This window comes from Triturus cristatus, chromosome 1_1 (genome assembly GCF_964204655.1).
Source record: "Triturus cristatus chromosome 1_1, aTriCri1.1, whole genome shotgun sequence".
Taxonomy (NCBI): domain Eukaryota; kingdom Metazoa; phylum Chordata; class Amphibia; order Caudata; family Salamandridae; genus Triturus; species Triturus cristatus.
Window position 1 is genome coordinate 106,491,884 of NC_140579.1, and position 23,694 is coordinate 106,515,577.

Consider the following 23,694-nt stretch of genomic DNA (forward strand, 5'->3'; position numbering starts at 1 on the left):
CATCACCCCCAGAGCCCATCGCCATCACTCCTCTAGAGCCTGCTCATCTCCATCACTCTTCTAGAGCCTGTACCTCACCCCCAGAGCCCATCTCCATCTCTCCTCTAGAGCATGCTCATCTCCATCACTCCTCTAGAGCCTGTACATCACCCAGAGAACTCATCTCCATCACTCCTCTAGAGCCTGTACATCACCCCCAGAGCCCATCTCCATCACTCCTCTAGAGCCTGTACATTACCACAAAGCCCATCTCTATCACTCCTCTAGAGCCTGCTCATCTCCATCACTCCTCTAGAGCCTGTACATCACCCCCAGAGCCCATCTCCATCCGTCCTCTAGAGCCTGCTCATCTCCATCACTCCTCTAGAGCCTGTACATCACCCACAGAGCTCATCTCCATCACTCCTCTAGAGCCTGTACATCACCCCCAGAGCACATCTCCATCACTCCTCTAGAGTCTGCACATCTCGACAGAGAGCATCCCTGTCACTCTTCAAGAGCCTGTTCATCTCCACCACTACCCTAAAGCCTGTTCATCTCCATCACTCCTCTAGAGCCTGCACATCACCCCCAGAGCCCATCTCCATCACTCCTCTAGAGCCTGTACATCACCTCCAGAGCCCATCTCCTTCTCTCCTCTAGAGCCTGCTCATCTCCATCACTCCTCTAGAGCCTGTACATCACCCACAGAGCTCATCTCCATCACTCCTCTAGAGCCTGTACATCACCACAGAGCCCATCTCCATCACTCCTCTAGAGCATGTACATCACCCCCAAAGCCCATCTCCATCACTCCTCTAGAGCCTGTACATCACCCCTAAAGCCCATCTCCATCACTCCTCTAGAGCCTGCACATCTCCCCAGAGAGCAACCCCGTCACTCCACTAGAGCCTGTACATCACCCCAGAGCTCATCTCCATCACTCCTCTAGAGCCTGTATATCATCCCCAGAGCTCATCTCCATCACTCCTCTAGAGCCTGTACATCACCCCCAGAGCTCATCTCCATCACTCTTCTAGAGCCTGTACATCACCCCCGGAGCCCATCTCCATCACTCCTCTAGAGCCTGTACATCACCTCCAGAGCCCATCTCCATCTCTCCTCTAGAGCCTGCTCATCTCCATCACTCCGCTAGAGCCTGTACATCACCCCCAGAGCCCATCGCCATCACTCCTCTAGAGCCTGCTCATCTCCATCACTCTTCTAGAGCCTGTACATCACCCCCAGAGCCCATCTCCATCTCTCCTCTAGAGCATGCTCATCTCCATCACTCCTCTAGAGCCTGTACATCACCCAGAGAACTCATCTCCATCACTCCTCTAGAGCCTGTACATCACCCCCAGAGCCCATCTCCATCACTCCTCTAGAGCCTGTACATTACCACAAAGCCCATCTCTATCACTCCTCTAGAGCCTGCTCATCTCCATCACTCCTCTAGAGCCTGTACATCACCCCCAGAGCCCATCTCCATCCGTCCTCTAGAGCCTGCTCATCTCCATCACTCCTCTAGAGCCTGTACATCACCCACAGAGCTCATTTCCATCACTCCTCTAGAGCCTGTACATCACCCCCAGAGCTCATCTCCATCACTCCTGTAGAGCCTGTACATCACCCCCAGAGCTCATCTCCATCACTCCTCTAGAGCCTGTACATCACCCCCAGAGCTCATCTCCATAACTCCTCTAGAGCCTGTACATCACCCGCAGAGCCCATCTCCATCACTCCTTTAGAGCCTGTACATCACCCCCAGAGCTCATCTCCATCACTCCTCTAGAGTCTGTACATCACCCCCAGAGCCCATCTCCATCACTCCTCTAGATCCTGCACATCACCCCCAGAGCCCATCTCCATCACTCCTCTGGAGCCTGTTCATCTCCATCACTCCTCTAGAGCCTGTACATCACCCCCAGAGCCCATCCCCATCTCTCCTCTAGAGCCTGCTCATCTCCATCACTCCTCTAGAGCCTGTACATCACCCTCAGAGCTCATCTCCATCACTCCTCTAGAGCCTGTACATCACCTCCAGAGCCCATCTCCATCACTCCTCTAGAGCCTGCACATCTCCCCAGAGAGCATCCCCGTCACCCCTCTAGAGCCTGTTCATCTCCACCACTCCCCTAATGCCTGCTCATCTCCATCACTCCTCTAGAGCCTGTACATCACCCCAGATCTCATCTCCATCACTCCTCTAGAGCCTGTACATCACCCCCAGAGCCCATCTCATTCACTTATCTAGAGCCTGTACATCACCCCCAGGGCTCATCTCCATCACTCCTCTAGAGCCTGTACATCACCCCCAGAGCCCATCTCCATCACTCCTCTAGAGCCTGCATATCTCCCCAGAGAGCATCCCCGTTACTCCTCTAGAGCCTGTTCATCTCCACCACTCCCCTAAAGCCTGTTCATCTCCATCACTCCTCTAGAGCCTGCACATCTCCCCAGAGAGCATCCCCGTCACTCCTCTAGAGCTTTTACATCACCCCCAGAGCCCATCTCCATCACTCCTCTAGAGCCTGTACATCACCCCCAGAGCCCATCTCCATTACCCCTCTAGAGCCTGCACATCACACCCAGAGCCCATCTCCACCAGTCCTCTAGAGCCTGCTCATCTCCATCACTCCTCTAGAGCCTGTACATCACTCCCAGGGCCCATCTCCATCACTCCTCTAGAGCCTGTACATCACCCCCAAAGCCCATCTCCATCACTCCTTTAGAGCCTGCTCATCTCCATCACTCCTCTAGAGCCTGTACATCACCCCCAAAGCCCATCTCCATCACTCCTCTAGAGCCTGTACATCATCCCCAGAGCCCATCTCCATTACCCCTCTAGAGCCTGCACATCACACCCAGAGCCCATCTCCATCAGTCCTCTAGAGCCTGCTCATCTCCATCACTCCTCTAGAGCCTGTACATCACTCCCAGGGCCCATCTCCATCACTCCTCTAGAGCCTGTACATCACCCCCAAAGCCCATCTCCATCACTCCTTTAGAGCCTGCTCATCTCCATCACTCCTCTAGAGCCTGTACATCACCCCCAAAGCCCATCTCCATCACTCCTCTAGAGCCTGCACATCACCTCCAGAGCCCATCTCCATCTCTCCTCTAGAGCCTGCTCATCTCCATCACTCCGCTAGAGCCTGTACATCACCCCCAGAGCCCATCGCCATCACTCCTCTAGGGCCTGCTCATCTCCATCACTCTTCTAGAGCCTGTACATCACCCCCAGAGCCCATCTCCATCTCTCCTCTAGAGCATGCTCATCTCCATCACTCCTTTAGAGCCTGTACATCACACACAGAACTCATCTCCATCACTCCTCTAGAGCCTGTACATCACCCCCAGAGCCCATCTCCATCACTCCTCTAGAGCCTGTACATCACCACAAAGCCCATCTCTATCACTCCTCTAGAGCCTGCTCATCTTTATCACTCCTCTAGAGCCTGTACATCACCCCCAGAGCCCATCTCCATCTCTCCTCTAGAGCCTGCCCATCTCCATCACTCCTCTAGAGCCTGTACATCACCCACAGAGCTCATTTCCATCACTCCTCTAGAGCCTGTACATCACCCCCAGAGCTCATCTCCATCACTCCTGTAGAGCCTGTACATCACCCCCAGAGCTCATCTCCATCACTCCTCTAGAGCCTGTACATCACCCCCAGAGCTCATCTCCATAACTCCTCTAGAGCCTGTACATCACCCCCAGAGCTCATCTCCATAACTCCTCTAGAGCCTGCACGTCACACCCAGAGCCCATCTCCACCAGTCCTCTAGAGCCTGCTCATCTCCATCACTCCTCTAGAGCCTGTACATCACTCCCAGGGCCCATCTCCATCACTCCTCTAGAGCCTGTACATCACCCCCAAAGCCCATCTCCATCACTCCTTTAGAGCCTGCTCATCTCCATCACTCCTCTAGAGCCTGTACATCACCCCCAAAGCCCATCTCCATCACTCCTCTAGAGCCTGCACATCACCCCCAGAGCTCATCTCCATCACTCCTCTAGAGCCTGTACATCAGCCCCACAGCCCTTCTCCATCACTCCTCTAGAGCCTGTACATCACCCCCAGAGCCCATCTCCATCACTCCTCTAGAGTCTGCACATCTCCCCAGAGAGCATCCCCGTCACTCTTCAAGAGCCTGTTCATCTCCACCACTACCCTAAAGCCTGTTCATCTCCATCACTCCTCTAGAGCCTGCACATCACCCCCAGAGCCCATCTCCATCACTCCTCTAGAGCCTGTACATCACCTCCAGAGCCCATCTCCTTCTCTCCTCTAGAGCCTGCTCATCTCCATCACTCCTCTTTCGCCTGTACATCACCCACAGAGCTCATCTCCATCACTCCTCTAGAGCCTGTACATCACCACAGAGCCCATCTCCATCACTCCTCTAGAGCCTGTACATCACCCCCAAAGCCCATCTCCATCACTCCTCTAGAGCCTGTACATCACCCCTAAAGCCCATCTCCATCACTCCTCTAGAGCCTGCACATCTCCCCAGAGAGCAACCCCGTCACTCCACTAGAGCCTGTACATCACCCCCAGAGGTCATCTCCATCACTCCTCTAGAGCCTGTATATCATCCTCAGAGCTCATCTCCATCACTCCTCTAGAGCCTGTACATCACCCCCAGAGCTCATCTCCATCACTCTTCTAGAGCCTGTACATCACCCCCGGAGCCCATCTCCATCACTCCTCTAGAGCCTGTACATCACCTCCAGAGCCCATCTCCATCTCTCCTCTAGAGCCTGCTCATCTCCATCACTCTTCTAGAGCCTGTACATCACCCCCAGAGCCCATCTCCATCTCTCCTCTAGAGCATGCTCATCTCCATCACTCCTCTAGAGCCTGTACATCACCACAAAGCCCATCTCCATCACTCCTCTAGAGCCTGCGCATCTCCATCACTCCTCTAGAGCCTGTACATCACCCCCAGAGCCCATCTCCATCTCTCCTCAAGAGCCTGCTCATCTCCATCACTCCTCTAGAGCCTGTACATCACCCACAGAGCTCATCTCCATCACTCCTCTAGAGCCTGTACATCACCCCCAGAGCTCATCTCCATCACTCCTCTAGAGCCTGTACATCACCCCCAGAGCCCATCTTCATCACTCCTTTAGAGCCTGTACATCACCCCCAGAGCTCATCTCCATCACTCCTCTAGAGTCTGTACATCACCCTCAGAGCCCATCTCCATCACTCCTCTAGAGCCTGCACATCACCCCCAGAGCCCATCTCCATCACTCCTCTGGAGCCTGTTCATCTCCATCACTCCTCTAGAGCCTGTAAATCACCCCCAGAGCCCATCCCCATCTCTCCTCTAGAGCCTGCTCATCTCCATCACTCCTCTAGAGCCTGAACATCACCCTCAGAGCTCATCTCCATCACTCCTCTAGAGCCTGTACATCACCTCCAGAGCCCATCTCCATCACTCCTCTAGAGCCTGCACATCTCCCCAGAGAGCATCCCTGTCACTCCTCTAGAGCCTGTTCATCTCCACCACTCCCCTAATGCCTGCTCATCTCCATCACTCCTCCAGAGCCTGTACATCACCCCAGATCTCATCTCCATCACTCCTCTAGAGCCTGTACATCACCCCCAGAGCCCATCTCCATCACTCATCTAGAGCCTGTACATCACCCCCAGAGCCCATCTCCATCACTCCTCTAGTGCCTGCACATCTCCCCAGAGAGCATCCCCGTCACTCCTCTAGAGCCTGTTCATCTTCACCACTCCCCTAATGCCTGCTCATGTCCATCACTCCTCCAGAGCCTGTACATCACCCCCAGAGCCCATCTCCATCACTCCTCTAGAGCCTGTACATCACCCCCAGAGCCCATCTCCATTACCCCTCTTGAGCCTGCACATCACACCCAGAGCCCATCTCCATCAGTCCTCTAGAGCCTGCTCATCTCCATCACTCCTCTAGAGCCTGTACATCACTCCCAGGGCCCATCTCCATCACTCCTCTAGAGCCTGTACATCACCCCAGAGAGCATCCCCGTCACTCTTCAAGAGCCTGTTCATCTCCACCACTACCCTAAAGCCTGTTCATCTCCATCACTCCTCTAGAGCCTGCACATCACCTCCAGAGCCCATCTCCTTCTCTCCTCTAGAGCCTGCTCATCTCCATCACTCCTCTAGAGCCTGTACATCACCCACAGAGCTCATCTCCATCACTCCTCTAGAGCCTGTACATCACCCACAGAGCTCATCTCCATCACTCCTCTAGAGCCTGTACATCACCACAGAGCCCATCTCCATCACTCCTCTAGAGCCTGTACATCACCCCCAAAGCCCATCTCCATCACTCCTCTAGAGCCTGTACATCACCCCTAAAGCCCATCTCCATCACTCCTCTAGAGCCTGCACATCTCCCCAGAGAGCAACCCCGTCACTCCACTAGAGCCTGTACATCACCCCCAGAGCTCATCTCCATCACTCCTCTAGAGCCTGTATATCATCCCCAGAGCTCATCTCCATCACTCCTCTAGAGCCTGTACATCACCCCCAGAGCTCATCTCCATCACTCTTCTAGAGCCTGTACATCACCCCCGGAGCCCATCTCCATCACTCCTCTAGAGCCTGTACATCACCTCCAGAGCCCATCTCCATCTCTCCTCTAGAGCCTGCTCATCTCCATCACTCCGCTAGAGCCTGTACATCACCCCCAGAGCCCATCGCCATCACTCCTCTAGAGCCTGCTCATCTCCATCACTCTTCTACAGCCTGTACATCACCCCCAGAGCCCATCTCCATCTCTCCTCTAGAGCATGCTCATCTCCATCACTCCTCTAGAGCCTGTACATCACCACAAAGCCCATCTCCATCACTACTCTAGAGCCTGCTCATCTCCATCACTCCTCTAGAGCCTGTACATCACCCCCAGAGCCCATCTCCATCTCTCCTCAAGAGCCTGCTCATCTCCATCACTCCTCTAGAGCCTGTACATCACCCACAGAGCTCATCTCCATCACTCCTCTAGAGCCTGTACATCACCCCCAGAGCTCATCTCCATCACTCCTCTAGAGCCTGTACATCACCCCCAGAGCTCATCTCCATCACTCCTCTAGAGCCTGTACATCACCCCCAGAGCCCATCTCCATCACTCCTTTAGAGCCTGTACATCACCCCCAGAGCTCATCTCCATCACTCCTCTAGAGTCTGTACATCACCCCCAGAGCCCATCTCCATCACTCCTCTAGAGCCTGCACATCACCCCCAGAGCCCATCTCCATCACTCCTCTGGAGCCTGTTCATCTCCATCACTCCTCTAGAGCCTGTAAATCACCCCCAGAGCCCATCCCCATCTCTCCTCTAGAGCCTGCTCATCTCCATCACTCCTCTAGAGCCTGTATATCACCCTCAGAGCTCATCTCCATCACTCCTCTAGAGCCTGTACATCACCTCCAGAGCCCATCTCCATCACTCCTCTAGAGCCTGCACATCTCCCCAGAGAGCATCCCCGTCACTCCTCTAGAGCCTGTTCATCTCCACCACTCCCCTAATGCCTGCTCATCTCCATCACTCCTCCAGAGCCTGTACATCACCCCAGATCTCATCTCCATCACTCCTCTAGAGCCTGTACATCACCCCCAGAGCCCATCTCCATCACTCATCTAGAGCCTGTACATCACCCCCAGAGCCCATCTCCATCACTCCTCTAGAGCCTGCACATCTCCCCAGAGAGCATCCCCGTCACTCCTCTAGAGCCTGTTCATCTCCACCACTCCCCTAATGCCTGCTCATGTCCATCACTCCTCCAGAGCCTGTACATCACCCCCAGAGCCCATCTCCATCACTCCTCTAGAGCCTGTACATCACCCCCAGAGCCCATCTCTATTACCCCTCTTGAGCCTGCACATCACACCCAGAGCCCATCTCCATCAGTCCTCTAGAGCCTGCTCATCTCCATCACTCCTCTAGAGCCTGTACATCACCCCCAAAGCCCATATCCATCACTCCTCTAGAGCCTTCACATCTCCCCAGAGAGCATCCCCGTCACTCCACTAGAGCCTGTACATCATCCCCAGAGCTCATCTCCATCACTCCTCTTGAGCCTGTATATCATCCCCAGTGCTCATCTCCATCACTCCACTAGAGCCTGTACATCACCCCAAGAGCCCATCTCCATCACTCCTCTAGAGCCTGTACATCACCCCCAGAGCCCTTCTCCATCACTCCTCTAGAGCCTGCTCATCTCCATCACTCTTCTAGAGCCTGCTCATCTCCATCACTCTTCTAGAGCCTGTACATCAACCCCAGAGCCCATCTCCATCTCTCCTCTTGAGCCTGCTCATCTCCATCACTCCTCTAGAGCCTGTACATCACCCACAGAACTCATCTCCATCACTCCAATAGAGCCTGTACATCACCCCCAGAACCCATCTCCATCACTCCTCTAGAGCCTGTACATCACCCCAAAGCCCATCTCCATCACTCCTCTAGAGCCTTCTCATCTCCATCACTCCTCTAGAGCCTGTACATCACCCCCAGAGCCCATCTCCATCACTCCTATAGAGCCTGCTCATCTCCATCACTCCTCTAGAGCCTGTACATCACCCCCAGAGCCCATCTCCATCAATCCTCTAGAGCCTGCTCATCTCCATCACTCCTCTAGAGCCTGTACATCACCCCCAGGGTCCATCTCCATCTCTCCTCTAGAGCCTGCTCATCTCCATCACTGCTCTAGTGCCTGTACATCAACCCCAGCGCCCATCTCCATCTCTCCTCTAGAGCCTGCTCATCTCCATCACTCCTCTAGAGCCTGCACATCTCCCCAGAGAGCATCCCCGTCACTCCTCTAGAGCCTGTTCATCTCCACCACTCCCCTAAAGCCTGCTCATCTCCATCACTCCTCTAGAGCCTGTACATCACCCCCAGAGCTCATCTCCATCACTCCTCTAGAGCCTGTACATCACCCCCAGAGCCCATCTCCATCACTCCTCTAGCGCCTGTACATCACCCCCAGAGCCCATCTCCATCAGTCCTCTAGAGCCTGCTCATCTCCATCACTCCTCTAGAGCCTGTACATCACCCCCAGGGCCCATCTCCATCTCTCCTCTAGAGCCTGCTCATCTCCATCACTCCTTTAGAGCTTGTACATCACCCCCAGAGCCCATCTCCATCACTCCTCTAGAGCCTGTACATCACCCCCAGAGCTCATCCCCATCACTCCTCTAGAGCCTGTACATCACCCCCAGAGCCAATCTCCATTACCCCTCTAGAGCCTGCACATCACCCCCAGAGCCCATCTCCATCAGTCCTCTAGAGCCTGCTCATCTCCATCACTCCTCTAGAGCCTGCACATCTCTCCAGAGAGCATCCCCGTCACTCCTGTAGAGCCTGTTCATCTCCACCACTCCCCTATAGCCTATTAATCTCCAACACTCCTTCAGAACCTGCTCATCTCCATCACGCATCTAGATCCTGCACATCTCCATCACTCCTCTAGAGTCCGTACATCTCGTCAGAAATCATCCCATCACTCCTCTAAGACCTGTTCATTTCCGTCAGTCGTCTAGAGCCTGCTCATCCCCATTACTCAGCTAAAGCCTACATCTCATCAGAGACCATCCCCTTCACATCTCTAAAGCCTACACATCTCCCCAGTGCCCATCACTTGAGCTTTTACATCTACCCCATAGCTCATTACCATAACTCCTCTAATGGCCGGCACATCTCCCCAGAGCTCATCCATTACTGTCGTCTAGATCCTGCATATGTCCCCAGAGATCATCCCTGTAGGAAAGTACCCCTTTCTGCATGGTTATCCCCCACTTTTGCCTGATATCTGATGCACTTTGACTGCATGTGCACTGGTTCCCTGCTAAACAGGTACCCTGTGCCTCTGTTCTTTCTCAAAACTGTACCTTTGTTTCCACAATTGACACACCTCGGGCCACCTTTAAGTCCCTTGTAAAAGGTAGCAGTGGTACCACAGGCCTTGTGACTCGAGAGGGTCTCTAAGGGCTGCATCATGTATTTTGTCACCATAAGAGACCCCTCACCAATCATTCTGGATTAAAGATCCGAAACAAGTTTCTAACTTTCGTTAACGCTTTTTCCGGTGGATAAAGTATCCAACTGTGGATTCCTCACCTTTCGATTATATCACTTGCACCAGCTTGGAACAGAAACTTTTCAACAGCTCTCCCGCGGCCATAAGGAGCGTCAGTTCCAACACGGCTTCACACGCCGCGTGATGTCACTGGAAGTGCCCAGTCAGCATGCTTTTTTAATGTGCCTTGATGTGAAACAGATGTAACTAACATCAAAATTGTAGGTGCAGTTTTTATTAAAATAAAAGCTTTAACAGAAATATCTGCTAATTATACATAAGCAGGCTCCTTTGGTATATACTGTTATGCAACAGGTGGGAGGGCGGGTCAGTGAGGAAGCCACAGGTTGATACTACATCCCCCAGAAAATGAGTTACCAAAGGTAAGTAACTTGTTTCTCTGATAGATTCATCTGCCTGTTGATTCCTCACCTTTTGAATAGAATTCGCAAGCAATTTCATACCTGATGGTAGGTGCATGTCTGTCTATAACAAAACCTTCTATAAAACAGTGCGAGCAAAGTGACAAAACATCCCCACTTCGGAATCCCAACAGGATTGTTTTGCAAAAGTGTGAATGGAGGCCCAATTCGCAGCTTTAACAGCGAAGGCTGAGGTGAAAGCTTTAGCTCTCGTAGAGTGACCACAAATACCTCCAGGAGGCTCCTTGTGCGCCGCAACAGGTTTTGATGCGGAGGATAATAAATCTAGAGATAGTCTTCTTGTGTACTGCCTTTCCTTTAATTTTTCCAAGCCCACAAAGAGCTGGTCATCCAGTCTGAATTCACGTGTTTTTGACCACGTAGAAACTGACAGCTCTTTTGGGGTCCAATCGATGAAGTCTATCCTACTCTTCGGTTGGATGGGGAGGAGGATGAAATCTGGACAGGGTGATGGACTGAGTCAAATAGAAGGGAGTATTCACTTTCAGCAGGAAGGCAGCCCCGTTTCTCAACACCAACTTGTCAGGATAGAACGAGGTGAAAGAGGCTTCACACTCAAGGTTTAAACTGTTTAACTCACCTTGCAGATGTGATGGTAATGAGAATACTTTTAAAATCAACAACCACAAAGGACAACTGTGGATTTCAAATGGGGAACACATAAGGGGCCGTATTACGTATTTAAAAAGGTGCGCCGGGCACAAACAATGCTAATGAGCCCCATTATGGTGAAATTGTGACCTGGGGGCAGCCGCGAACTCACGCTGCCCTGGGGGCATACATCCATGTGAAAACAGTGGAGACGGCACCTGCTTGCACTTTCAAATGGGATTAGAGATCCGATTTAAGGCAGGTGCAGTCAGTGACTGTACCTGGCTGCAAGGGGATGTCTGGGGGGTCCTGCGGACCCTCTTTATCCCCTGCAGACGGCTGCCTTCAGTGGGCGCACTGAGAGTGTGCCACCTTTTAAATGGCGCAGTCAGTGCCCCTCCTGAGGGCTTCTTTGACTCTGAGCCCGAGTCTGTAATATAACATGGGCGCTGGCAAAGGAATTTCCTCATTTGCATAGGGCACTCCCCTATTCAAATGAGTGAACACCCTCTGAAGGGAGCACTGGCGCATTAAGTGCACCAGTGTTATCGGTATTATAGAAGGGGATGCGCCCCCTTCTATAATTCCAAAGTGCCACGGGGGAGCGCAAAGCGGTGGCAAACACCCGTTGCACCCCCGGGCAGCTTATGTATTACGGCCCCAGATATGTAAGAAGTAAATTAATATTTCACTGAGGCATAAAGAAGGGAGTGGGAGGATATTTATTTGTAAGCCCTTTTATGAATCTCAAAGCTATAAATAGGGAAGGATGATCAGGCCAACCGCTAAAAGCCGAAATGGCTAACAATAGCCTTAAACTATGGCAACTACATAGCCCTGATGGGTTACAGAGAGGGTAAAACACAAAATATAAGACAACTGAGCTTCTAAATGATCTTATGAATTAGCACACAATTTAACAAATTTAGCCCGTCTACACGCATAAACCGATTAGGTGGAGTGTTGTTTTGGACATTAAAATAATATCATCACTTCAGTGGGAAGTGAGAAGGAACTCAGGTTGCCTCATTCATCTCCAGGCATGCAGGTCCAGGCACTGGAAGTGGGGGGTGTAGAACCAACTCCTGCAACAGGAGGTTTGCCCTGTGAGGGAGATGGAGCAGAGGGCAAACGGAGAGGTGAATGAGGTCTGCATTCTACACGTTTCATGACCAGCTCGGGGCAATCCATATTACTTGGGTTCAGTTGAGGCAAATTAATCTGCCTCAGCACCTGAGTAAGTCAATAGTTTTGGAGGAATCGCATAAAGCAGCAGGTAGCTCCAGCTAAATCGAAATGCGTCCCCCTAAAACTCTGCATTGGATACTGGAGGTCACCAGAACGACGGCAGTGTGCATTCTGTCAAACTGCACAGAGATCTAACTGAGGAGTCCCCCATAGCTGGAATATGCAAAGTACCACTTCTGCATGGAGATGCCACTCATGATCAGCTAACTTACACTGATGAAACTGTCCGAACGTATGTTGAGGACACCAGCCAGGTGCTAGGCTACCAAACAAATCTGATGATGCTGAGCCCAGGACCAAAGTCGTAGAGCTTCTCTGCAGAGAAAACAAAACACTGCTCCGCCTTACATGTTGATGTACTACAGCGCAATAGAATCCATGAAGACCTGGACTACAGTGTCTCTGGAGATGTTGATACAGGCCTGTAGATCTTCGTTTTGTTGAAATCACTGTCTGCGGGGAGGACCAACAGAGGACCCTCATGTGCTTAGTTGATCAGTAAAAGACAGGAGGCTAACAGACAGAGTAGGCACAAGACCTTCGGGATCTGAACTTTTGCTTCATCTTGAAACAAACACATCTGAGTTGTTCCTTGCAAGTAATACAGCACCAACTCCGGAGATCTGGTTTTGATAAGCCAATCGCCTAGGTAAGGGGATATTGGTATTCTCAACCTTCTGAGATGGGCCGCAACCACCGCCATCACATTTGTGAAGACTTGAAAAGCGTAAGGGAGGATGGCAAATTGATAGCATTGGGATCTTACTGTGAAGTGAAGGTACTTACTGTGAAACTGCAGTATAGGGATGTGGAAGTAGGCATCCCACAATTTGATTGACACCATCCAGTCGTCCATCTCCAGTGCAAGAAGTACCTGAGCTAGGCTCATCATCTTGAACTTTTCCTGCTTGAGAAACCAGTTCAAAATCCTGAGGTTCAAGATCGGATGTAAACAACCGTTCCTATTGGGAATCAGGAAATAACGTGACTAGCTTATGGCCCTAGTGGCCCTAGAGAAGGTTGAGGTGCCAATGACGTTGTCACCGGCATTGGTAATGGCACTGAAGATGTAAAACAATGCACAGAGTTGAAACATGAGACCGCTGCTGATAAAGTAGATGGCATCAATTGCGGCACAGTCGAAACCACTGAGAAAGGAAGGTGGTGTCCTCTTCCAGGCAACCTTCATCTGAGCTGGCGCCATCCAGGGTATCTTGGCCATCGGCATAAAAGGTGCCTGCTGGTAAGGCGTCGATAAGCCTCCCAGTGGATAATCTAGGGGACCCATGAGGCCCGCAGGCACTCCAGACGGAACAATCACCCAAATAATGATATTGAGCATAGCTTTCAGGAAATGACTGGGATCCGTACTCAGAGTTGGAAACATTTGTTCCTGTTGGGGTCAAGTAACTGGTTCCATAGATGGTGTCGTGTCTGGCAACACAGGTCCTGGAGTCAGAAGAGGTGCCAGTATCGAAGCCGATGCGAGATGTGGCACCAGAGATGAAACCACCCTGGCCTCCTGCCAATCTTCTTCCAAGTTGGGTTGCAGAGACACTGACCTCAGTGACTTATCTTTTTTTTATTTTTTTTATTTGTTTTTATTTTGGTAATGAGCAGCAGTACAAAACAACAGTCGAACACGCAGTTTTCCACAATATAGAGCAGTTCAGTAGCAACTGATAGAGACAAATACGTAGGAAACAGCTACCCAACCTTATACATCGTCAGTATCCTCCTCCCCGCACACACACCTCTGGGCCCCCCCACATCAGTCTGAGTCCGAGGCATCGTAGTCTGAATCTGAGGGCGGGTCGCAAATGCCACCCCTGAATGTATTCCACGCCCCCCATACTTTGCTCCATTTACGAGGGCAGCCCCGCCTGATGAAGGCCGACCTCTCAGCAAACATGGCCTCGTCCATGTCGGCTCCCCATGCGGATAGCCTCGGCAATTCTCCTGTTCCCCATTTTTGAGCTATGTTACGTTTGGCTATCATGATCCCCAGCGTAGCCCATCCCTGCGCCTGGCGTGAAAGGTCGTTAGGTTCCCATATATTCAACAGGCAGCGCCTAGGTTCCGGTACCAGTGGGACTCCCCCCGACTGCGACAGCGTCCCCATCACCTGCTTCCAGTACTCCTGGAGCACAGGGCATTCCCATATGGTGTGAAAGAAATTTCCCACCTCCCCGCAGCCGCGCAAGCAGAATGGATGTGGCGCAGTACCTATGCTGTGTAGGGTGTGCCTGGCGTAATAAGAGCGGTGCAGAATTCAGAGCTGTATTAGCCATAACCTTGAAGGTATACCCGCCTCCCGTGGCGAAGCCAGCGCCTCCCGCCACTCCGGGTCATCAAATTTGCCCACATCACGGGACCACTTCTCACGGAGGGGACCCATTGGGTCCGGTAGATTGTTGATCAGCTTGCGGTATGTAAGGGATGTGGCTCGCTTAGGCATGTAATCCGTAAGCAATCTGTCCTCCAAGGGCGACGCCTCCAGTACTTTCTTGCCAGGCGCCAGCCTCGCCGCCAAGGCGTGTTTGATTTGTGTGTATCGGAACCACTCAGAGGGCGCCAGCTCGTACTGCTGTTGGAGACGCGCAAATGTAATTATTTCACCCTTGTCCCACATGTCGCCAATCGTAGAGATCCCGATATTGTCCCAGTTATCAAAGCCCCTGCAGCTTCTGTGCTTCCCGAGCTGCTTTGTGTCCCACAGAGGCGTGAGTTGGGTCAAGGCCCCGCGCCACCCTAGCTTGGCCTGCGCCGCGTGCCAAACGGCAACGGTCTGTCTGAGGGGGCCGATGAGCGCTGGATTCAGCTTACCATCATACAGAGGGGACAAAACACCTCGCTCTCCCAGTAGGTCCCTATCTGCTCTGAAGGCAGGGTCCGTCCGCGGAACATGAAGCCACTGATTAATTACTTTTAGCTGCGCCGCCCAGTAATAGAGCTGGATATCTGGCAGCGGTATTCCTCCGTCATACCAGCCGCGAGTTAATTTGGACTGCGCTATACGCGGTGGCCTGCCACCCCACAGGAGGGTAGTCACCTGCGCCGCAATTGCGCGGAAGTATTCCGGCGGTATGCGACACAGCGTATTTTCCAGCACGTATACGAATCGAGGCAGGGCCATCATTTTAAATAGGGCAGCTTTCCCCACTAACGTGAGTGGCAGCGTGCCCCAGTGACGCGCGTTGCATTTGAGACGGTCTAGTGGGGGTTGCAGATTAAGTTTTAGAAAATCCGCAGGGTTCGCAGTAACATGAATACCCAGATATTTAAACGACCCCGTCGCCGTTTGAAGTGGGCAGGCCGCGGGGAGTCGAGGAGGAGGGCCGCGCAACACATACATTATCGACTTTGACCAGTTGATAGTATAGCCGGACGCTCTCCCGAAGATTTCGCAAATGTTAAGTAAAATGAGGATTGAGCGCCTCGGGGAAGACAGATAGAGCAACACATCAGCCGCATAAAGGGAGATGCGGTCTTCCCAGTCATTCGTCCACCTGAGTCCCCGTATCAGGGGCTCCCAGCGGATCCATGTCGCCAAGGGCTCCAGCGCGAGGGCGAACAGCAGGGGTGACAGGGGGCACCCCTGGCGAGTGCCACATGTCAGGGGAAAGTCTTCAGACATATGCCCGTTAGCGGCAACATGGGCCATTGGTTTAGTATAGAGAAGTCGGACCCAGGCACAAAATTTGGGCCCAAAGCCCAAGTGCAGTAATACTGCAAAGAGGAAGGGCCATTCGACCATGTCGAACGCCATTCGCGCATCCAACGAGAGCAGCACCGCTGGCTCCTGTAATTGCTCTGCTCGGTCCAGCACACCGTGCAAGCGCCGCAAGTTAAGGGCCGTGCTTCTGCCGGGCATAAAACCAGACTGATCTGGGTGTATGATGTCTAACAAATGCGGTGTTAGTCTGGACACCAAGAGTTTCGCAAGGACCTACGCCTCTGCATTCAGCAGCGATATAGGACGATAGGAGGTGCACTCAGAAGCAGGTTTGCCGGGCTTCAGTATAGCCACTATGGTGGCTGTCCGCTGGTCCTGCGGGAGTTCGCCCACACGGAGACTGTCCGAGAACATGTTAAGCAAGTGAGGGGCTACCGTCTCAGCCGATCGCTTATAGAACTCGACCGGTATGCCATTCGGTCCCACCGCTTTACCTGATTGCAGCGCACCGGGTGCCATCTGTACCTCCTCCACTGTGATGTCAGCCTCCAAGGCACTCGCCGCCTCAGGGGTGAGCCGGGGCATTGCCAAATCCTTCACATATGTCCCCGCCTCCTCCACTGTCATGGAGGAGGCGGAGGAGTATACCCGCTGGAAATGGCGCGCAAGAGCGCTAACTATCGCACCCGGTTCCGTTAGCGTCTGGCCCTCCTCGGACTGGATTTGCGCTATCCACCTGGCTCCACCCTCCCGTCTGTCGAGCCATGCCAGGAGCTTCCCAGTCTTATCACCCAGGTCATATATCTTGTGCCACGTGGCTATCAACTGTTGTTTCGTTTACTCCGTGAGATACGGTATGGTAGCGAGCACCTGATCCCTGAGGACCGTTTTATATGCCTCCTACAAAATCGTCGGCGAGGCAACAGAGGGGCATTTTCCGCAAAGTAGAGGTGTGTCGCCTTCGCAAGTGCCTTTTGGATCGCGGGGACCTGGAGATAACCGGGGCGTATAGAAGGGATACCTCAACGTGCGAGGCGAGAACATGTGTACTGCAGGAGTAGCGGGGAGTGGTCGGATATACCTCTGGGCCTGATCTCTACACTGTCTATGTTTCGAAGACTACCAGCGGAGCCCAGGAAGTAGTCAATCCTAGTGAGACTGTTATGCACCCCGAGTGATACGTGTATTGCTGTGTTGTTGGGTGATGCAGCCGCCATAAGTCCGACAGCCCCAGTGCTTCGACAAAGCTTCCCAAACGGGACAGTCCCACACCGCCCGCTCGCTGAGCGCACCTATGAAGTGATTCGTTGACAACCGCATTAAAATCGCCGCCAAGGAGCAGTTCCCCTTCCGGCAAATCAAGGAGAAACTTACTAAGCGCCGGTAGCGCAGTGGCATGCATTGCAGGAGGGATATAGACGGAGACTATGTTAAGTGGGCGTCCCTCCCATTGGGTGGCTATCGCCGCGAATCTACCCAACCCGTCCGTTTTATGTTTATGTATGATTAGTGGGTATTGCTTCCGCACCAGTATGCCCACCCCCCTAGACCCAGAGGTAAATTCCGAGTGCGCCACCATTTTGTATCCCCATCGGTCCATTGCTTTACTAGTGGTACTAGTCAAATGGGTTTCCTGTAGTAGGACCACCGCCGGGGCGCATCTCTTAAGACTATGCAAGACCAGGCCGCGTTTAATTTTGTCTCCCAATCCACGCACGTTCCACGTGAGTAGGGAGAAAGGTGGCATCGGAGTGAGGGAACTCGTCCCAGGCGCCCCATCACGAGTAGCAGACATTAGAACGCTTGGTAGCGAGGGTAATAAACAGCGCGGAGAGATCAACGCGCATCATGTGTACTGTGGTGGTTGCGTGTACTGCGTTGTAATCATTACTGTCAATTTGAACATTAACTGTTGAAAAAACCTGAAGAACTACCCCCCTTGCCCCCAACCCCCTCCCTGCCTCCCTGCCATGCGGACTCCAAACTGCCCGCCACCCCAACTCAGCAGAGTGCTTAGAACCCAGTCCCCAACACATAACTTGCGTACAAGGAGCGGGAGGTCCGAGGAAGACCAGAGACATCCCCAGTTCGAGCGTCCAAATGTTCCGAGCTGTATTAGAAGTGAGCAGGCACCGCATAACCCAGGAGTAGTTCCCCTTACCCTGCATCTTTCAATAAAGAGTTAGAGTATAGCGCCTCTTGATTAGGCCTTGTGCTGCAGTTGGGCCCCATCTGCCATGGCATCGTCCCGGTCAGTGGGGTCCTCCGTCCCTCCGGGAAGCCGCCTTTGCATGTCCGAACGTCCGGAGCGCTTCACCTGCTGCCATCCCTCAAGCCAATCCTGTGCTTCCTCAGGCGATTCGAAAAACCATGTCTTCCCCTCCGCCACCACTTGTAGCCTGGCCGGGAATAACATGGAATAGGAAAGTTCACGGGCCCGCAGTCTCTTTTTGACGTCCAGGAAGCTTCGCTGGCGCGCCGACACAGCCGCCGTGTAGTCTGGAAAGAAAGACACCAATGAATTCTGTATACGCAAGGGCGGAGCTACTCGGGCCGTCTGGAGAATGGCATCCCTATCGCGAAAGTTGAAAATACGGGCCAGGACCGGCCGGGGGGCAGCTCCGACCTTAGGCCTGCCCCCGGGCACCCTGTGCGCCCGCTCCACCGAGAAAAAGGCAGAGAGTCCCCTGGGTTGCAGTTCAGCTTTTATGAGGTTCTCCACATAAATATCCATGGCTGGACTCCCCTCACTCTCCGGAATGCCCGTGATACGCACGTTGTTGCGACGGGATCGCCCTTCCTGGTCATCAAGCCTCTCAGCCATGCGTTTGTTTTCGGCCTCCAGTTGCGACACTTTTTGGAGCAGGAAGCCAGAGTCTTTCGCTAGAGTAGCAGTCACCTGTTCCACCTCCGTGACTCTGGCAGACATTTTGTGGAAGTCAGCTCGGAGGAGCGTCACATCCGTGGAAATAGACCCCACCGTCGTCTGCACACTAGTAAGGGCGGCCATGATATCCTCCAATGTCACTTTAGGCAGGCCGGCGTCAGTGGAGGCCCTCTCTGTGCGACCGGCGTGGTCTGTCAACGGGGGAGTGTCTTTAGTATAGGCATACTTGTCCAATTTCCCCTGCGGATGCGCCCAACTCCCTTTACCGCTCATGGTAGGGCCGAGGACCAGGCAATTTAGAAGTCTGTTGGCACTATAGCGGAGGGGGCAGCGCACCGGGCCCCAGGACCAGTTGTCCCTCCACACAGCGCTCAGCTCGAGACGTCGCCTCCACTCCTCTGGCTCTGTGTAGGGTCAGGACGCACGTAGGCCGGCGCACCAGCAAGTCACTCACAGGCACTCCACTGCCCCCGCAGCCGCCTGCGCCCACCAGCACACTCGTCCGCACCCCTCGCCACAGGGCGCGGTGCATCGCGGTTCCGTAGGACACCGCCGCCGCACCCGGTTCCTGGAGGCAATTCAAGCCCGCAACACAGTGCAGTCTGGGCGTTGCAGTTGTCAGTTCGGGTACACACACCAGTCAAAGCACACTACCGGCAATCAGCCCTGCCACTCTCAGCATCTCATTTGCCACGTAGCTGTCACTGCTTAGTAGTAATGTCGCACTTCACTCACTGTGGCGATGCGGCGATGCCGCTGGCACTCTATCGTTTCGCATGGAAGCTGGGCTCCCGCCGTGCCAGCCGGGCTCCGAGCGTCACCCCTGGGTCGTCCCCAGCGCAGTTCGCCGTGCTTCCGGGCTGCTGTCACTTCCCCGCTGTGATCTCGGGTCTCCCGCCCAGCACCCGGGTCACGCCTCCAAAATCGAGGCGCCGGCTTCAGCCGAGGAGAAAGGGCCCGATCACCGATGTGGCGCCGGCCGCTTCACAGGCCACGGGTAGACTGCAAAGTGGTATCGCTGGGTGCCGCTTCGTTACCGCGTTACAGGCGTGAAGTGTGAGCTCGCATTGAAGCGCGGATCAGTGAGCGGATGGCGGGGAAGACGGTCTCACCCCCGGAGCTCCTTCCGGCTGCGGCCATCTTGCCCGGCAGCTAGCCACGCCCCCCAGTGACTTATCTTTTGATGATTGATGTTGAGAGTCATTATGTTGTTTCTTCTTATGCTTCCTCTTGACTGGCTTCAAAGAATGAGGTGACAGTTATCTGGATCTAGCCGAGATTTACGTTGGTCACTTTTCTCATCCTCGGCGTAGTCATGAACATTTTGGCTTCTCCGTCCTTTAGGGCCTCCGGATTAATCTTCTGACAGCTTTAACAGGTGTCGAAATCACGGTCCAATCCAAAGCACCAAAGACAAATGTCATGCAGGTCAGTAATAGACATCTGACCTTCACATCTTTGCAAGGCTTAAAAACAAACCTCCTCAATGGTGACGTTCTAATGAAAAACTGTGTCTACCTAGTTTCAAAACAATGAAAAGTTTAAAAAAACGACAATTCCTTTATGGAGAGTTTAAAAAGCCTGTTATGTGTCGAAGGCATGGGGAAAAAGGAAACAGACATAGGCACGTCAATAGGGGTGCATAAGGGCTCTGCTGATGTCACGCAGTGACGCATGCAGAGCGGTTTTGCAGCCGTAGCCGTCTATTAGCTTGGGGGGAACTGTTAAAAATATGACTTTCCAGACTGGCTCTTGGGATATTCAAAAGGTGAGGAATATGCAGGTAGAGGTGTCCATCAGAAAGCAAAGATACTTACCGTTAATCCCAGTTCTCCATCACTGGCGTATTCTTTGAATTCGTAACCATATTCTTACCTTCACCTACACATAGACTCCTAGAACACATCATAATAGATCAAATGAATATATACACATTTTGAAAAAAACGAATGATCTGAAAAACTTGCCTCAATGAAGCAGCATGGTTGGTCTCATTTTAAAAAGAGCCATTTAGGATTAGATTGGGATACATATAGGCCGCACTATTCCATGCAATTCAGAGGCGCCAATAAAGCACAGGTCATTCGATGGTTTGCTCCAAGTAAGCCTGTTCATGGATTTAAACATTCTATGAAAATAGAGACCTAGGATTACAAAACAGGTAACTTTTAATTTTCCATCTTGTTTTAATAATCAGGTTTATGCCTCTAATCCAGAGCTAAATTACCAGAAGAATAAGGGGCAAAAGGTCACAATATGAATCTATGTCAGTGCACTAAATGGCCTGCTGGCTTTTGCATCCCATACGAGTAAATGGGATACTAGAATTCTAGATAGTTGTTTTGAGGATGCCAAACCACTAAAAATAGTTTTATAAATTCCAAATAGTTGTTTTAATGTGTATTTATCTTTAGTGTTAATTCTAGATCTAACCCCTAAAGGTTTAGCTAATCGTCTGCAGGCTTTACATGATTTTGCTGAGTCCCACTTCTTGAGGATAAATGCCTCAAAAAGTAAAGTTATGTGCATTACGGGGAGGAAAAAATCTAAATCCGAGAATTATGGCTGGTCAGTAGGTGGGCAGAAATTGGAAGTGGTTAAATCATATACCTTTTTAGGAAGAATTGTTTCTGCAAACCTGAGCGAGAGGCAGCACTTTGATAACAACTCTCGTAAAGCCCTGTCTCAAGGCAAAAGCTTGAGTGCTCTTTATTCCGCTACAGGGAGAAGACACTTTGCTTTTTTACTAGAGGTTTATAAGGCAAAAATCCCTTCTACTCTCCTATATGGAATAGAATTGGTCGATTTAAAACACTGGGGCTTCCTTCATATGATTGAAGGAAAATTATTAAGGTCTTTAACCACTCTGAATTCTGCTTGCTCTACAGCTGCTCTTAGACTTGAATTTGGTCTGCGTAGCAGTTGGGTACAGGCCCTGTCTGCATTAGTACGTTGGGTCGCCAGCCTCGCTAGAGGAGAAATGGGGACTCTGAGATCCCTGCTCAAGAGAGAATTACTGGGAAGTTTTAAAGAGCACTCTCAAATTGTTAAGAATTTCAGAAAGGCTGTGGCACTCCTTGAATTAGATGAGAGTTCTATTTTTACTATTTCTCCTTCCCAACTAAAATCTCTTTTGAAACAGGCTTCCTGGACTCTTTGCTTCATGAGGGATAAAGAATCCATGACAGCCAAGAAGCGAAGCGTCCTTCTGTTTAACACATATTCTAGGAAGCTTGCTCAATCTTATGTATTTTGGAATTTATCACACGGCATTCGGAGATTTTGGTTTCTTTTGAGGCAAGATCTATTGCCGCTTAATTCTCTCTTGGCTAAATGGTATGGATCTTCACCCCTATGTAATTTTTGTAATATGTCCGCACAGGATTGTACTCATGTATTGTTTATTTGTCCTGCATTGCGCTCACTTCGTTTAAAGTGGCTACGATCAATTTGTTTACAATTGGGAATTCTTGATGCAAATTCTTTTTTAAAGGCTTTATATACTCCTCCCAATGAAATGTTTTGCTTCAATATTTTTAACTTTTTTAAAGGTTTTTTAGATATTTATTGATGAAATAAGGAGGACTGTGTCGTAGTATGTCCTTTTTAACGGAGAGTGTTGTAACTGTTTACCTTTTTCTTCTTATGATGGAATATGTACATGTATTTTGTGTATTTTGTTTGTGTGGCCCTCTTTGGAGTGCCAAAACATAATAAAATAAATTGAATTGAATAAATTGAATTTAGTGTTATGAAGATAATATTTAAGGAGTTTGATACTAAAGGTACGAAACAACCATTCTAGAAGGTATGTAGATTTGGAGGGAAAATGATTCCAATGGCATGGTTCGATTAAAGGTAAAGACTGATGTAAGAGTTTTCTACCTTTGGTAATATTTCTACTAGATGGGTAATATTCCTGCAGATTATTCACTTAGAGAATATCCTCAACAACATTCGACTGATCTAGAAAACCTTCCTCCTCAGCAGTAACCACCCAGCACTGGCAACATGCCGCTTCAGCCATGACGACTCCAGAGTCATGACTGAGTTTCCAGGCAGCCAAGATTATGTCTGCAACTTCGCCAGGAAACAAAATCACAACTATTTTAGGGGGATTAACTGAGAGGGCCTAAAGTTCTCCAAACCTAAGAGTTGAAGTGTTCACAACCAGCAACGCCGTCGTCAAGTAAAAAATTGATAGGACAGCCATGCTTTGGCTCCAAAGGGGATGCTATTAAGAAAATCAACATAGGATTCATATTTCACTAAAGAACATGGAATGGAGTAAGAGGAAACAGGCTCACAAAATGTTCACAGTATGCACTCCCAAAAAAGGCTTAAATAACACCGGCTGATCAGGGAGACGTGAAAACCTGACATGGCTAGTAAGTAAACATTGACTGTAGCCATATGCTGTGCAAGAACAGTGCAAAATGAAGGCATCAGAAAGGTACGATTTGAAGGCATCTAAAACTTCAGACTGGGCTTCCTGGCAGCCAAGTTGATGTCTGTAACGTTATCGGGGAGGTAAAAGGACCTCTAGCTGACACCACTCAATTTCCATACGTGTAGCTGCAGCGTTTGGGGATTGGGTTGGAAGCTCTGACCATTCTGCTGCGACAGAAGGTCCATCACCTGTGGAAGAGGCAGCTGAATGCCAACAGTTTGGTGAACAGGAACCTCCTTGCCCAGTCTGGGATTAGCTCTGCTCATGCCTCCCATATGTTTCGAGGCCTTTCAGCAAAAGCAGGATAAGTGGGAATGCATTCAGCAGACCCACAGTGT